At 42.6% G+C, this 17,686-nt stretch overlaps 1 non-coding gene across 1 annotated transcript; it reads left to right on the forward strand.

The window, feature by feature from the left end:
- The first annotated feature begins 528 nt into the window (after nucleotides 1-528).
- On the forward strand, nucleotides 529-636 carry LOC111825998. Its single transcript, XR_002829245.1, has one exon. It is a non-coding gene; the product is annotated as a small nucleolar RNA SNORA70 (small nucleolar RNA).
- Nucleotides 637-17,686: the final 17,050 nt, after the last annotated feature.

The following is a 17,686-nucleotide window of genomic DNA, read 5'->3' on the forward strand; positions in this document are numbered from 1 at the left end:
GTACAAGAACAGGCATACAGATCAATTGAACAGAACAGAGAGCCCAGAAATCAACGCATGCATTTATGGTCAATTAATATTTGACAAAGGAGACAAGAGCATATAATGAAGTAAATACATTTTCTTCAATAAATGGTATTGTGAAAATTGGACAGGTACATACAAAAAATGCAACTAGACCACCAACTTACACCATACACAAAATAAAATCAAGATGGATAAAAGATTTAAATGTAAGTCATGAAATTATAAAAATAATAGAAGAAAATATAAGCAGTAATATCTCAGACATATCTTGAAGCAATATTTTTGCTGATATGTCTCTGAGGGTAAAGGAAACACAGGGAAAAATAAACAGATAAGACTATATCAAACTAAAAGGCTTCTGCACAGCAAAAGAAACCATCAACAAAATGAAAAGGGAACCCAAAGTATGGGAGAAAATATTCACCAATGATTCATCTGATAAGGGGTTAATCTCCAAAATATATGAATAACTAGTATGATTCAAAACCAGAAAGACAAACAATCCAATTAAAAAATGGGCACATGCAATGGCTGCAAACAGCAGCATCCTTGGTAGTGTACGCAACCTGTTGCTAGTATGGATTGCCTTAAGGGACCTTGGATACAGCCCCCCCCCAAAAAAAAATCAGCACAGAATATGAATAGATATTTCTCCAAAGAGAACATACAGATGGCAAATAGACATTTGAAAAATGCTCAATGTCACTAATCATCAGGGAAATACAAATTAAAACCACAATGGGGTATCACTTTATACCTGCCAGAAAGGCTACCATCAATAAATTAACCAACAACAAATACTGGCCAGAATGTGGAGATGCAGACTGATGCAGCCACTGTGGAAAACAGTATGGAGTTTCCTCAGAAAATTAAAAATGGAACTGACTTTAACTCAGCCATCCCACATCTAGGAATATATTCTAAGAATCCCAAAACACCAATCAGAAAAAATATATGCATTCCTACGTTCATAGCAGTCTTATTTACAATAGCCAAGATCTGAAAACAGTCCAAGTGTCCATCAGTAGATGAGTGGATAAAAAATTGTGATACAATTGCACAAAGGAATTCTACACAGCTGTAAAAAAGTAAGAACTCTGGCCTGACTAGTGTGGCTCAGTGGTTGAGCATCGACCTATGAAACAGGTGGTCATGAGTTCAATTCCCAGGCAGGGCACATGCCTGGGTTGCCACCACAATCCCCAGTAGGGAGCAAGCAGGAGGCAGCCAATCAATAATTCTCTCTCATCATTGATGTTTCTCTCTCTTCCTCTCCCTTACTCTCTGAATTCAATAAAAATATATTTTAAAAAATAAGGAACTTTGACCCTCTATGACAGCATGGATGGACCTGGAGATTATTATGCTACATGAAATAAGCAAGTCAGAGAAATACAAATACCATAAGATGTTACTAATATAAGGAATGAAATGAACAAAACAAACTGACAGACAAAATAGAACCAGAGGCATGGATTCATAGAACAGTCTAACAAATGTCAGTGGGGAGTGGGTGGAGGGACTGAAAAAAAAGAAGGGATTATCTAAACAACACATATGCATAGCCCATCGACACAGACAATACTGTGGTGTGGGCCAAGGTAGATGGGAGCAGGTGCTGGGTAGATGTAGGGAAAAGGGGGGGGGATGGGTGACATCTGCAATAGTGTCAACAACATAAAGTTTTTTTTAAAGTGTAAAAAATCTATATTATAAAAACCCAGTGGTCCTGATGCCATAACGATCAAAGACTGGTGCGGGTAGGTGGGTCCACACAATTTCGAGCACTGGGCTTCTAGTATATAAAGAAGATCAAACATTAAAACAAAAATTCTGGCATAACAATGGGTCAACTGTCCACAGGATCACATTTCGTTTTAGCATTATGTTTGGGTCAATGCCAGGAGAATTTGAGATTATCCCAAAGGCCTTATGTTCAGAAAGTCTTTGGGGGTGCATTCTAATGTTTTCTATAAACAATGTGGAGATAGAAGTTCAAATGAATTCAGGGATTAGTCCAAAGCCTTCAGGTTTCTGAGAATTATATCAGCCCAGCACACAACACCAAGCAAGATTTTAAAATGGTGAACATTTTAAAACAGGTTTTATTCTGAGGTCATATGGCAAAGAAAAAGACAACTATACAAAGAATAAATTGAAAACTCCATACAAGCATAACAATGGCTCATAAATTTCATATTCTGGACATTGAGGTGAGTAGCCAGTCAGGGGCCCATAAATAGAGGCAGATGTCTCTTTTGCAACCTATTAACTACAAAGAACATTTATTATGTAAGTAAATATTTTCTCTTATCAGTTAAAAAAGGCTTCCATACAGTGAAAAATTAATCATGTCTGACCAATCATGTTTAACTGGCATATAACTGATAAATTAATACTGAACAAAGTACCAAGTTGCTATTTACTTTGTCTTTTAGAGAATAGATGCTAAAAGTAGAAATTGTAAAAGCTGTTACACCTACTCTGTCTCTATTAAGTATTAAAAAAATTAAACAGATAAAGAATTACATACACTATCTCTTTTTGGAAAAATTGAGTCTGGTCCTGGACTACCCAGATGAGTGATGTTTCAGTCTCTCTACTTTTTTTTAAAAATTCTCATTTAAGGATATGTTTTTATTGATTTTAGGGAGAGAGAGAGAGAGAGAGAGAGAGAGAGAGAGAGAGAGAGAGAGAGAGAGAGAGACATTGATATGAGAGAGAAACATCCATTGATTACCTCCCATATGTGCTCCAACTGGGGATGGAACCTCCAACCTATGTATGTGCCATGACCAGGAATTGAATCCCCAACCTTTGGTGTATGGGATGACACTTCAACCACCTGAACCACATGGCCAGGGCACTATTTTTTTTCTTTTATACCATGTTCTATTAGCTAAATCCAGCAAGAAAAAATAATTCTAATTTGATTATGACAGAAGTTATTATCAGTAAACTCCCAGTCACTGGATGTGTCTAAATAGGATCAGGATGATAATAATTGGCAATTTTCTTTAGAGGGATTGAAATATCAAAAGGTTGATTCGATTTTATGACCTATAGTGTCATTCCCAATAATGAGAGTTTTTTTTATTATTTTTAAATCATAAATGTTCTTGACATTCTAACCACGTTTCATTTATTTATTACAGAATAGCAAACCACTCCAAAACTTATTACAGAAAAAAACAATTTTATTATGCTCAGTTCTCTGGTCAGAATTCAGATATGGCATGGTGGGCATGGTTTGCATTCTCTTTCCATGATTTTTGAGAGCTCCATAAAATAGAAACAATACAAATAACATTCTCTACCTACAATTCAATAAAAAAAATTAAAACAAAAGAAAAGAAACAAAGTGCCCAAAATACAAAATGTCTGTTCCACTTGGAATTAAAACAAACAACCCAAAATACCTCTCCATGAGGTTTCTTGGATAAAAAGTAATAATAATAATAATATGTAAAAACACTGAAATCACAGAATTTCTAAAACATATATAGTGAAAATACTACATATTACAATCTATGATATAATTAAAGTAGTTATTTAAAGAATATTTACAATTTTACATAACTATATCTATAATAATTATATACTGTCTCACTCAACTTGGGGAAAACAACAAAAATTAAGCAAAAGAAAAAGCACAGAAGAAAAATTATATAGATAAAACTGGAAAATTATGAAGTTGAATAAGTTAAAATGTTGCAGATAAGCTGCCAGGCGGTGTGGGAGAACAATCAGCCAGGCACTAGAGCAGTGGTTCTCAACCTGTGGGTCGCGACCCCGTTGGGGGTCGAACAACCCTTTCACAGGGGTCGCCTAAGACCATCGGAAAACACATATATAATTACATATTGTTTTTGTGATTAATCACTATGCTTTATGTTCAATTTGTAACAATGAAATTGGGGGTCACCACAACATGAGGAACTGTATTAGGGTCGCGGCATTAGGAAGGTTGAGAACCACTGCACTAGAGGATTCAGAAAAGGACACCTGTATTGCAGAAGCACTAGTGCGGTGACTCAGGGGAGTCAGTCTCCAAAGCCTGAGTGTTGAATGTGGGGGGAGCTTTCCCTTTTATCCCCTGAGTTTCTTTGTCTCCCAAATATGGACCAGGCTTCCGGGCTTTTCAAGGGCTTTGCAGCTCCCCGTGAGTTGGAATGGGGGAAGTGAGATTACACCTAAAGGCCTGGCCTGGCTGGCACCAGCACTGCCAACCCCCTCTGGGGGTTGTGTATGGTTCATGGCTTATGGCCTCTATAAAGTGAAAGTATTCCGGGAAACAGGTTCTGCAAGGCAGGACAAGCATTAATGATAAGAACGGGGCTTAATTATACAAGCAAGAATGTGCATCAGAATACTGGATACTGGCACAGATTCAGATTGATAGCCCCCCAGTTGTCTTATAGTTCCCCTCATTCCCCCCTCTTGTTCCTTAAGCTAGCCTTAGCTGTGGGGATGCTAGAAGACTCAGGAACTGGGGATAGGGTTGCTGACCACTCTAGTTGCTTGCTGCTGAGGAGGGACATCATTATGGGGGTTCAGCAGCTTGAGTCTTCTTCATCTTCCCTGAGAGGGTTGTAATGGTAATTTGGTTTCCTGGCTTGTACCACCATCTGGAGCTTAAAAGCTTCTAAGTGACAGGAAATAAAGTGGGTGAGAAAGTTAAGAATGCAGGGGCCAAATAAGCGTGTAGTAATATTATAAGGAGGGGCCCTGATAGGGGCAAAAGCCATGATAGCCAATGGAGCTTTCCAAACCATGAGTCCCAAGAATTAGATTTTCCAAGAGTTTTTTGACCCATTCTCTTAGTTGTTGGGCTATGTCCCTTACTACCCCTGAACATATATAAGCAGTGGTATAGAAGCAGCATTCCTCATTTAAGAATAAGCAGAGTCCACCTTTCTCATCCGTAAGTCTAATCCTCTACGGTTCTGTAATACTATGGCTTCTAAGGAATCTATCTGATCCTGAAGTTATATTAGAGATTGGGTAACCTGCTCTATATTATCTGCTAGACTTTTGGAGAGGGTTTGGTAGTAAGAGGTGGAGGTTGCTATTCCTCCAACTCCTGAGCCTACTCCTGCTGCAGCCCCCAACCCAAGTAGAAGAGGTATAATCTGAATAGCTCTTTTGAAGCGAGAGTAGGCTGTTAAGGGCACTTCTAGGGATTGATTACCAGGGATAATATTAATCTGAGGTATTAAAAAGGCAAGGACACAACTCCCTGTCCAACCGCCAGGGATGCACAACTAAGCAATTGTTCCACAGATGAAAAAGATTCCAGGTGCGGGTTGGCACTAGGCTGAGTTCCATTTTTTGATATCTACCTCTATCAACTGTGGCAGGGAATAGGTGCTTGGGAACATGCCCCACAAACTCCATCCCTTTGCTGTTTAGGAAACACATAGGAGCTGCCTGGGATAATTCAACATTTGTAACTGTGGAGCCAACTGTTCCAAGTCCTGCAGAGTGAGAAAGATTAACAAGGATCTCTGAGGACACAGGAGTGGCTAGGTATCGGGGAGAGGTTAACAATAAGCACAACCAGCATTCCTTGGCCAGAGCCAGATTTGTGAGTTTGAGTAGGTGGTAAGTAGTGTTTAGGGTCTGATGCAGCCTGGACCCTGTCCTTTTTTCTTTTTTCTTATCCAGTGGCCCAGGGTTATTTTTAGAGCCCTCTTTGCCTTGGTATCCCCATCATATGTTTTGAAAAGTGAAACCTATGCAGTTATTTTTCTTCATAAAGGAGCTAGTTGAGGTTGTAGGTGGGTACCAGTTGATCCTGTGGTACAAATTCTCTCTTGCCACTTACAGTAAGTGGCAATGTCTTGGTAACAGGCAGGATTGTAATCAGTGAGATTACAATCTTGCCCTCCTTAAAACATGAACATTCTGTCCAGGGATGGTCATTGGGACCCCAACTTGGATGGCCAGCTATGATTCTAGGCAAGAAGGGGAGGGCAATTAGTGAAAGTAAAAGAAACAGCCTCATTTTGTCCGGGGACAGCAATAAATTCCTTTGCTGTACAGGAGGTAGTAATTTATAGTGTTTCTGTGTCCCAACAAGGGCAGAAATGTTATCCTCCTGATACTAGTCTAGGGTTCTGGAGACACTCATACAAAGATAAAATAACAATTATTAGAAAGATAAAAACAATGATTATCCAGAAATACCAATACTTTTAGGAGGAGATAAGAAAAAAATATCAGTGTAAAGAAGAATTCAACAGGGTGTTATCTGAATTTCTTGGAACAGATTGGTCAGCCAAGTCTGCTATCTTCTTAAGGGTGATCTGCAGGGGGTGTTTCTGGTTAGAGGTCACCTTCCACTTAGGCTGGGCATCACTCAGCTGGTGGGCTGCTTTCACCCAGGAGTGGTGGATCCAGGTGTTCAGTCCTCCAATCTTGAGAGCTGTCGGAGTGGTTAGTATGACTGGGTAGGATCCCTTCCAAGTTGGCTTAAGGGGCTCCTTTTTCCAATCCTTTACCCAAACCTTGTCTCCAGGCTTATGAGGGTGCACAGTTGTTCCTAGAGAGATGGGCAATCAGTCAGTAACCCATCTGTGGGCTTCAAAGATAGTTTTCCCAAGTCCTTATAATTGCTTCTGAATTTCTAAGTTTCCTATTCCCCCAAATATCCCTTCAGCTGAATTAAGTGAGAGGGTCTGCCATATAGAATTTCAAAGGGAGATAAATCTACTCTGGCCCTTGGGGCACAGTGTACCCACAGGAGTATACTAGTAAGAGGCAAGATATCTGTCCAGGGTAAGATTGTCTCTTGACATAGGTTAGCCATAGCCTGCTTGACAGTCTGGTTCATGAGCTCTATGTTCCCTGAACTCTGGGGCCTGTAAGCTGTATGCAAGTTCCATTTAATTCCTAAAGCCTTAGCTACCTGCTGCACTACTTCAGCTACAAAGGCTGGGCCATTATCTGACCCTATGGTTAGAGGCATTCCATACTGTGAAAGTATGTGCTTTAACAATGCCTTAGTGACTTCTCTTGCCTTCTCTGTGTGAGTAGAATATGCCTTGACCCAGCCTGAAAAAGTGCACATACCTGGTAAAGACCAGGAGCTATTTATTCCCTCTATGAGGCTCTATTTCTGTAAAATCTACCTCTGAGTCCTTAAAGGGAGCTTGCCTGCAGTGCTGAACTCCCATTGGTCCTACAGGACCCTGTTTGGCATTGTTCTGTGCACAGAGGAAGCAGCGCTGAGAGACTGAGGCACATAAAGAGGGAAGACGGGCAATTAGGTAGTATCTGCTTAACAAAACTTCTAGGGCAGTCTTCCCTAAATGAGTAAATTCATGCTGCTGGAGGACTACCTTATGGGCTAACTGTTCTGGGACATCGACCCTATGATCTGGGAGTATCCACCAACCTTTTTTTCGTTCTCTTACCCTCTTCTTGCTGGGCCTATTCCTCTTCCTGAGGAGTGTATTTCAGAGGTTTAAGTAATTCAGGGGCCAACATGATCTGCGACAGCACTACTTGTTCTTTAGCAGCTAGCTTGGCTGCTGCGTCTGCACGACAGTTTCCTTCTGACACTTACTCCTTCCCTTTTTGGTGACCTTTACAGTGGATGACTGCTACTTCCTTGGGTTCCCAGACTGCTTCTAGTAATTTTAGGATTTCATTCTGGTTTTGTATTCCTTTCTCTCCAGCGGTCAGGAGTCCTCTTTCCTTGTATATAGCCCCATGGATATGCAGGGTGGCCAAGGCATAGTGCAAGTCGGTGTAAATGTTAGCATGATTTTCCTTGCTGAATTCTAAGGCTCTCACCAGAGCCCAAAGTTCTGCCCTCTGCACTGACCATCCTTCGGGCAGAGCCTGTGCCTCTACTGTCTCAAAGTCTGATATTACTGCATATCCGTCTTGTCTTTTCCCTTCATCTAGGAAGCTGCTTCCATCTGTGTAAAATACCAGGTCAAGATTCTGCAGAGGCCTGTTTGTTAGATCTGGCCAGCTGGAATAAAACTTCTCTAGAACTTCTAGGCAATCATGTTCAGGATCTCCCTTAGCGACGGGTAAGGAGGTGGCAGGATTAAGAGTTCTCACTGCTTTTAATCATTCCTGAGGATTTTCACATAGAAGCCCTTGGTATAGATTAGAGTCATTCGAGCAAGAGTTAGCCAGGTTTGCCCCCTAGCTTCCATTAGGGTTACAACAGCATGAGGTACTTTAACATTTAAGTTCTGTCCCAGGGTAAGCTTATCTGCTTCTTTGACTAATAATGCTGTGGCTGCAAGGGCCCTGAGACATGGGGCCACCTGGAGGCAACTGGGTCAATCTGCTTGGAGAGAGAGGCTACTGGTCTTTGCCAGGGTCCAAACTCCTGGGTTAGAACTCCTAGGGCTACCCCGTTGTTCTCGTGAATGAAGAGGTTAAAGTCCCATGTCATAACTGGGAATGCTAGTGCTGGGGCTTCAGTGAGCTTTGCCTTTATGGTGGTGAAGCCTTTTCCTGCTCAAGACCCCAGTTGATGGGTGCCTTCTCCTCTCCTTTTAAAACTTCATAGAGGGGTTTAGCTAGATCTGAAAACCCTGGGATCCAAATTCGACAAAACCCTGCTGCTCCCATAAATTCCTGAATCTGCCACTGGGTGCTGCGGACTAGAATAGCACATGCTGCCAGCTTCCTTTCAGTCCCTAGTCTTTGTTTCCCTCAGGTGATTCAGAAACCTAGGTACTTGACTTCTCTCTGACAGATTGGTGCCCTTTTTCTTTTCTTTTTTTTTTGGACACCTGGTAATCTGTTGTGGTTAAAAGTCTCAGAAGGGCTCACATTCCTTCCCAACACTGAGATCATGTGGAGCTAGCCAGTAGGAGGTTGTCTACATATTGGAGTAGAATGCACCACAAGGCCTGTCCTGGGAATTTGGACAGATCAGATGCTAGCACTTTGCTAAAAAGAGTCAGGGAGTTCTTGAATGCTTGTGGTAGTCTGGTCCAGGTGAACTGCTCCTTGGCCCCTAAAGTTGGGTTTTCCCACTCAAAGGCAAACAGGGGCTGATTGGAGGTTGCCAACTGAAGGCAGAAAAAGGCATATTTCATATCTAGACATGTAAATCATTCTGCCTCTGATGGAATGAGTCCCAGGAGGGTGTAGAGATTTGGCAACGCCGAATGCAAGGTTATAACAGCCTGCAGATCCTGCACCAGGCAGTAATCATTAGTCCCAGGCTTTTTGACAGGCAAGAGAGACTGACACCATTTAAGAAATCCCCACTGAAGTAGCCGGTCTAACTGTACCTGGATTCCTAGGCATGCATCCCTTGGCATTGGATATTGGCAGATTTTGACAGGCTGAACCCCAGGCTTCAAGTCAATTAGTACTGGGTCATGGTCCTTGGCCACACCCGGGGGATTTCCTTCTGCCCAGACCAGAGGGAATTCTTCCTCTAATTCAAGTTCTGATGGTGAGTCCTTTGACTGGGAGGTATAAAGTCTCCATTCTTCCTCCCTGGGCACTGCTAAGAACAGGATCATTGGGGAGGTCTCCTCACATAGGCGCAACTGTGCTGAGCCATCTGGGGCAAAGGTGATCTTTGCCCCCATCTTGGCTAAAAGGTATCTACACATTAGAGGCACTGGACAATCTGGCAAGTACAGGAACTCATGGATTACTTGGTGGCTGCCAAGTTGGCATTGGTGAGGGCGGCAGAACAGTCTACAGGTCTGGTTCCCAGTAGCTCCAACAATGGTGACCTCCTTTCCTGAGAGAGGAGCTACCTTCTGAGTGACTACCAAGTGCTCAGCCCCTGTATCGATCATAAAGTTCACAGTCTGGCCCCCAATTTTCATTCTGACCATGGGCTCATGGGGGCCCAGTTGGAAAGAGCCTAGTCTGTCCTACTAGGAGTTGGCTGCTGCCAGCCCAATGAGATCTGTCTCGGGTGATTCAAGCCTAAAGCCGATGGGTGGGTTGGACGACCCTGACTTTCCTTTCTGGAGGTTTGGACATTCATTCTTCCAGTGACCAGATTTCTTACAATAGGCACACTGATCCCACTTAAGGTTTGTCCTTCTTCCCCCTGGTCTAAGTCCTTGTTGTTTCCCTTTCTTATCGGTCTGGGAGCTTGATTCCTTAATAGCAGCCACTATCAAGGTTGCTTTCTTTTTCAGTCTCTCCTCCACTTTCTTCTTAGCTGCCCTGTCTCAGTTGATGAAAACCTTATTTACTCTTTCTAGCAGCTCAGTTGCATTTTTTTTCCTGCAAATCCTTTGAGCTTCTATAGCTTTCTTCTTATATCGGGCTGAGCCTGACCTAAAAAGGCTGCATTGACCATAGTTTGATATTCTGGGGTTTCAGGATCAAAAGGAGTGTAGATCCGATATGCCTCACAGAGTCTCTCATAGAAGGCTGCTGGACTTTCATCAGGTTTCTGGAAAACCTCAGAGGTCTTGGCCATATAGGTGGGTTTCTTGGCCCCAGCCTTGAGCCCCTAGAGCAGTGGTTCTCAATCTTCTGGCCCTTTAAATACAGCTCCTCATGTTGTGACCCAACCATAAAATTATTTTCGTTGCTACTTCATAACTGTAATGTTGCTACTGTTATGAATTGTAATGTGAATATCTGATATGCAGGATGGTCTTAGGCAACCCCTGTGAAAGGGTCGTTCAACCGCCAAAGGGGTCGCGACCCACAGGTTGAGAACCACTGCCCTAGAGGAAGGCTAGTTGATATCTCTCTAGCCTGGCCCGTCCATCTTCTGAGTTCAGGTCCCCTCTGGGTTCCTCATCTGGGAAGGCCTCCCTGGCCCATCTGTTTGTGTCTAATATCCCTGCTGAGGCCTGGGTTTGGAGCCATTTCTGAGCTTCTGTTATTATTCTCATGTGCTCCTCAGTGTTAAAAAGCATGAGAAGGAGTTGCTTGCAGTCAACCCAGGAGGGCTTATGGGTCTGGAAAATTTACTCTAGGAGGTCTACCATGGCCTGAGGTTTTTCAGAATAAGTAGGAGTGTGATGTTTCCAATTCAGGAGATTGGTCATGGTAAAAGGCTGGTAGTAAAAGACCAATTCCCCCTCTCGTAGGGTCCCATCTTCTCCAAGCACTTGAGGACCCCGAGTCTCCCAGAAAGGCATCTGGAAAGCTGGGGGTGGCCTGGGTCCCTGAGCAGCTGAGCGCAAGCGCTGTCCAACTGGCTCTGGAGAGTCTTATTTGAGAGAGATGGAAGGAGGTGGTGTATCTAAGCTTCCCTGACCTGGCAACGGAGCACTGGGTGCCACTTGAGGCACATATGGAGGTGGTAAAACTGGTGGAGCTTCCTCAGGGGGTTCCTGGAGAATAGGAGGCTTAGTCTCCTTCTGAGGGGCCTGCCTCGCTTCTCCTGGCTGTCTCTTTTCTCCTGCCACTATAACCTTACTCTGTCCCTTCTTACACACGCAGAGCCGGATCCAAGGTGGCTTGAGCTGAGCTATTTCCAGCCACTGATCAATGCAGGGGAACTAGTCGGGATGACCTGGGTCTCCTGTTATAACTCTGTAAACATTCCTGATTGTGGGGACATCCAATGCACCCTCTGCTGGCCATCCTACTCCAAAAGATGGCCAATTTATTTCACAAATCTTTCTTAACATCCAGGGGACTAACTTCACCCCATAGTCCCCAGTAAAACCTTTCTTAAAATTCTTTAACATACATTCTAAGACAGTGGATTTGGAGGAACTACTTCCTATATTTGCAGTTAAACTATGTAATCCCTCCCAATGAATGGAAATGCAGGACAAACACAAGGTAACTTGCACTTCACACAGACTCACACACTCACATTCACACACTAGTCAGACTGAGTTTTGACTTCCACCCATGGAAAGTCCCTGAACTGAGGTAAATATTTTGCCTAGGCAGTGATCAGTCACCTCTTCTGTCCAAAAGGACAAGCCTGAATCGGACTGGTCTCCCAGGTGAAAACTCACTGGTTAGACATCTGGTTCTGGAAAGGGCTTTTCTGTCCTCCTTGGAATCCACTGGGGCACAAGCGGGGGCCCCAGTTGTCTGGGCCTGATGAGGACTGGGACCCAGTAAATCACTGGAAGTGCACCTGGGAGAATGGACCTGGCCATTGCCCCTTACCAATGGTGCCCTAAGTGGGCAGCTCGACTGGTATTTCCCAGCCAATGCACCAGATTATGCTGTAGATAAGCTGCCAGGTGGTGTGGGAGAACAATCAGCTGGAACAAGCAGGAGGCTTGGTTGCCCCGGCGATGGAGGAAGCCAAGCTTCCCGCCTGCCCTGGCCAGCTGTGGCCTCCGCAAAAGGCAATAAAGTTTCAATTATAGAAGCTAAATAAATCCCAGATACCTGCTTCCAGCCAGCCTCCACTGGGAGCTTGGGTGGCTGGGGGCTGTGGCCAGCCTGCAAACAGCCATCAGCCCCTCACCCAGGATGACCACACCCTCATGAGGTGAGGGTCCCTGCTGGGGGGCTTGGCCAGCCTGCAAACAGCCATCAATCCCTCACCTAAGATGGCCACACCCTCATGAGGTGAGGGTCCCTGCTGGGGGGCTTGGCCAGCCTGAAAACGGCCCTCAGCCCCTCACCCAAGCTGGCCAGGCACCCCAGTGGGACCCCCACCCTGATCTGGGACACCCTTCAGGGCAAACCAGCTGGCTCCCACCCATGCACCTGGCCTCTATCCTATATAATAAAAGGGTAATATGCAAATTGACCCTAACAGCAGAGTGACTGGGAATCACTGGTCACTATGACACACACTGACCACCAGGTGGCAGATGCTCAGTGTAGGAGCTGTCCCCTGGTGATCAGTGTGCTCCAACGGGGGGAGCTCTGCTCAGCCACAAGCCAGGCTGATGGCTGCCAGTACAACGGTGGTGGTGGAAGCCTCTCCCGCCTCCTCAGCAGCACTAAGGATGTCTGACTGTCAGCTTAGACCCAATCTCCCGGGGAGCGGGCCTAAGCCAGCAGGTGGTCATTCCCTGAGGGGTCCCAGATTGCGAGAGGGCACAGGACAAGCTGAGGGACCTCCTGAGTGCACAAATTTTTGTGCACTGGGCCTCTAGTGGTATCATATTTCATGTCCAATACTGACTTATTTTCCCCTCAACTTATTTCTCATCTATTAAAACTTTTATCTACTCAATTTATTTTACTAGGTGTATAATACCGCATACTATAAATATATCATGATATATTTGTTTCAAATTTAATGAATGTTATAGATCTGTGTGCATACCTGTACACTTAGATATGGAATTTCTAAGTCCTACAGAAGGCACAGTTTAGAATTTATCATATCTTGCCAAGTTGCATTCCAAAGCACTCATAAAAATTTCAGTTCCCACCAGCATTGTTCTCCTAACTCTCCACCAGTGTTTGGCATTGTCAGATTAAAAATCTTTGCCAATCTGATATTATAAAATGTTTTATCATGTTGTTTTCCTTTGCATTTTTCAAGTAAGGAGATTGAGCATCTTGATATGTTTGCTTGTGTAACTTCTGTGAGTGTCCTGTTCATATTCTTCAGTCATTCTTTTTGTATATTTGTTTAAAATACATTTTAATTAATTTATTGGAGTGTTTTATTTGTTCTGCAAAAAATCTCAATGATTTACTACATTGTAAATGTCTTCTCTTATTCTTTAATTTGTCTTCTTACTCATTTATGCTGATTTTTGCCAAATCATGTTATTTCTGTCTAAAAATTTGTACTTTCATAGCTTGTTTGAAAAACACCTCTCTTAAACTCATAATCTCCTATATTTTTCTTTAAAATTTTAGATCCTCTTATTAAAATTTCAGTCTTTAGTCAATTCTGTTTTCTCCTATGGTGTGATATATGAATCTTCTTTTAATTTTTTTTCATAGAGATAAACAAATTGTTCCCAAACTAATCATTGGACACTCTTTCCTTTCTCCTGCCAATTCACAGTGTCACTGCTGTAGTTCACTAATGTCCCAGATAATTCTGAGTCTGGAATCTATATTCTAGTCCACTCATGTAATTGTCTATCATTATATGCAAGTCCTATTTATGATTTGGGATAAAGAGTTCATAAAGAGAGATTTTTTTTTTAACCAAGAAAAGACTCAGTCAAATATTAATGGCCCTCTTTTGGCAGATTTCTCTATTTCCAACCATCTACCAATAAACTATTCCAGTTTTAGGAAATTACTTCATCCATTTGTATAGTCTACTGTATTTGCCAAAATCCAGGAATTGCTGCAAGCAAACATATTGTATATTTCCTCTGTCTTGGACACATTCCCTACATAACATTCTCTCCCCTCCCCCTGTTCTGGGCCTAGCCAGTACACCTTACATATTCATGGCTCACATGAGCCTTACATATGTCACAGTTCACCAACTTCCCTGGATTATTCACTTGGTTTTCTTCCCTCATGAAGATTTTTTCCTGTTTCCTGTGAACTCTGAAATACGTGTCATGACTGAAGAAATGATGAATATAATATCACAAATCTGGAAGTGTTTATTGAATGACATATCTGATAAACAATAAGCATTTGTAATTCAAAATTATATCGTAGGCAAAGAGCGAAGGCAAATTTACCTTGCAATTTAAATTCAAAATGAAACCTAACAAAATGAAAATTACTATAAATATTTCCTATCACCCCTTTTTGGTTTTATCTATTTGACCTCTTTTCTAGTCTCTGACATTTTCTTGGCCAACATAGTGCAAATATGTCATCAGTCAAGCCAGAAACAGTAAGGAATCCTATTGTAAAGGGGAAAGGAGGGATTAAATGCTTTAAAACATTGTTGATTGAGAAACATAGAAAACATCATTTAAAATCCTTTTAAATTACCATTTCCTCAATTGCTGCTAAATTTCCCTTTGTCTCATTTCATGCAGCTGGTCTGAATGATGACAGAGTGTTTTGTGATTATGTGGGTGACAATTGGCACCAACTGAAATGGACACTAAAGGAAGGATACAGCATCCTGCACTGATAATTCCTGCTACATTTGGCACTGCACCAACTTTACAAATATGTAGCCCCTCGTCCCCCTCTTTTATCCCTCCTGTAAATTCCATTGCCAATGAATGCTGCTATGGCAACGAAAGCCAGGGGAAGCCAGAGGGGTCTTGGCTATAAAAAGAGATTTTATAGCATCATGGTAACTGGGAGCCTAGTGGCAGACTCACAGGCAACCATACACTGTGAGACATCCTGTCTAGAAGCAAATGCTTCTACTGAATTTATTTACCTGTGATGTTGAATCACTTGCTACAGAATTCTAAAGGCTCTTATTGCTATGATAGTTTTCATTTTCAATTATTGGATGGCTCATTCAAATCACACAGGTACAGTTCCAACAGTTATAAGAAGCTTCCTAAAATAGACTTTTAGAAACTGAGCACAGCTGTCAAAATAATGTTATTGTCTTCAAAAATCTGTTTTGAAGATAGTTATTCCAAAGAAATTTAAAAGTTATATTCCTATATTAGCACACTAAGTAGTTCATCCCAGTTTAGTAAATCAAATATTCCATACTGCTAGCTTAATAAGATGGGGAGTCATGCATGAAATGACTGCCAGGTTAATGACATAGGGAGCCATGCATGGCATATATTTGCATATAATAGTACAGAATGTTCTCCTAAATCCTTTAAATTACTCATCAATTCTTAAACAGGCATTTAACTAAATCCTCATTCAGAATCATGAGGAAAGTTAAAAATAAACACATACATATCTGAAATGATTAGGTTGGAGCTAAACAGAATCTAAAGGATTATTTTTGGTTGGAAATTCTGGCCTTGGGGAAAGAGTTACAGATCTAAAGAAATAAATGCATATTCTGGGCCAGGGTAGGGCAAAGGCCTGCATTAAGTCTGTGTTCCAGCATCACCTCTATCACATCACAGTAAAAACATATCAAAAGTTCCACCATTAGCCTCAGAAATAAAGATGTATATGTATATCTAAAGCAGTGCAAAGATATAGATTAAATCTAGAATTGTTTCTTGTGTAGAGTGTTTAATGGGCCCAATAAAATGAACAGGTTTTCTTTCACTTGAAAACAGGTACATTCAAGGTATTAAGGAATGTCTTTATTCCCAAATCACTTTTTTTTTTTTACTGGTTCTGTTAACCTTCTATACAAAATGAGGACATTGCTTGCAATCAGAGCAGTTATAAACCCTAGCTGTTACTCAGAGGAAATCAGCAAGCATTCACATCATAAAAGGGAAATTTTCCATATTTGAGAGTGATGGCCTACATTAATCCTCAAAATGAGATGTACATCCATTTCCAAAACTAATGCCCATCCAATGAAAGCAGAAAAAGGAAAAAAAATGCAAAGAGGTAGGCAATTGGTCTTCTTTTCCTACTTTGTCTAATAATAATGGCACGTAATTGTTGAGAATGAGCTCTACACCCAGTGCATCAAGTGAGTTATTCTACAGCCCTCACAATAATTTTCCACATATCATTATTTCCATTTTACAGATAGGAAAACGGAGGCTCAAAAAGTTTGAGTAACTTGCTCAAGTGAGAGACTGAAGCCGGATTTAAACTTAATTTAAATCCCATTCCCTCTCACTAACCACACTATCTCTCCAAAATATATTTATTAAGAAAGAATAAAGTAGGTCCTGAGAAAATAGGCTCAAGGATTTCTCTAGAGTGCTTTTGATTTGCTAGGTTTCTTACATTGCCATCCCTCATATTCTGTTCCAATACAGAAGAGAGATGAGTCCTAAAAATTGTCACTCCTTATGGCATAACTGCTTCCTTTGGGTCTTTGGGTTGTTTTTAACTGATTTATTATAATACTAGAGGCCCGGTGCACAAAAATTTGTGCACTGGCAGGGGAGGTGGGGTGGGGGGGTGTCCCTCAGCTCCACTTGTGCCCTCTCACAATCTGGTACCCCTCGGGAGATAATCACCTGCTGGCTTAGGCCCACTCCCCAGATGGCAGATTGCAGGCCCGATCCCTCGGTGCCTGCCCCGCCTCCCCAGGTCGCGCACATGGCAGGGCTGATCCCGGGGTTGGGGCGCTGCCCTGGGTTGCACACACAGCAGGGCCGATCCGGGAGTTGGGGCGCCGCCCTGGGTCGCGCACACAGCAGGGCTGATCCAGGGGTTGGGGCGCCGCCCCAGGTCGGGTCGCACACAGGACACCCAGGCGGGCTGGCTGATTGCTGCTGCCCCGCCCGGCCGCCCCAGGTCAGATTGCACACGGGACGCCTGCCGCCCCAGGTCACAGATAGCAGTCCCAGATGGCGGCAGGGCAGGCGGGATGGCGCTGTCCCGCCCTGCCTGCAGTATGCAAATTAGCCGCCATCTTTGTTGGCGGTTAATTTGCATATCACACTGATTAGCCAATGGGAGGCGTAGCGAAGGTACGGTCAATTACCATGTTTGTCTATTATTAGATAGGATAAATTGTCAATAGGAGGGTTTTTGTTTGTTTGTTTTTTGTTGTGTTTTTTTTTTTTGCTAATATATTTGAGCAATTCTAAAGCACAATTCCAGAAATATCAAGCAAAAGCCCACTCATTGACATAAACTCCATGAAACAATATTTCCCTCCAAGTACCATACTTCCTTAAGTGTTCATTCTGTCAGATTGGAAAATGAGTTTCTTTCCAGGAACATGGGTAGCTTTGCTGTCATATTAAATAGTAGCCATAGATCTAGCATGTGT

Source organism: Myotis lucifugus, unplaced genomic scaffold (assembly GCF_000147115.1).
Source record: "Myotis lucifugus unplaced genomic scaffold, Myoluc2.0 scaffold_50, whole genome shotgun sequence".
Taxonomy (NCBI): domain Eukaryota; kingdom Metazoa; phylum Chordata; class Mammalia; order Chiroptera; family Vespertilionidae; genus Myotis; species Myotis lucifugus.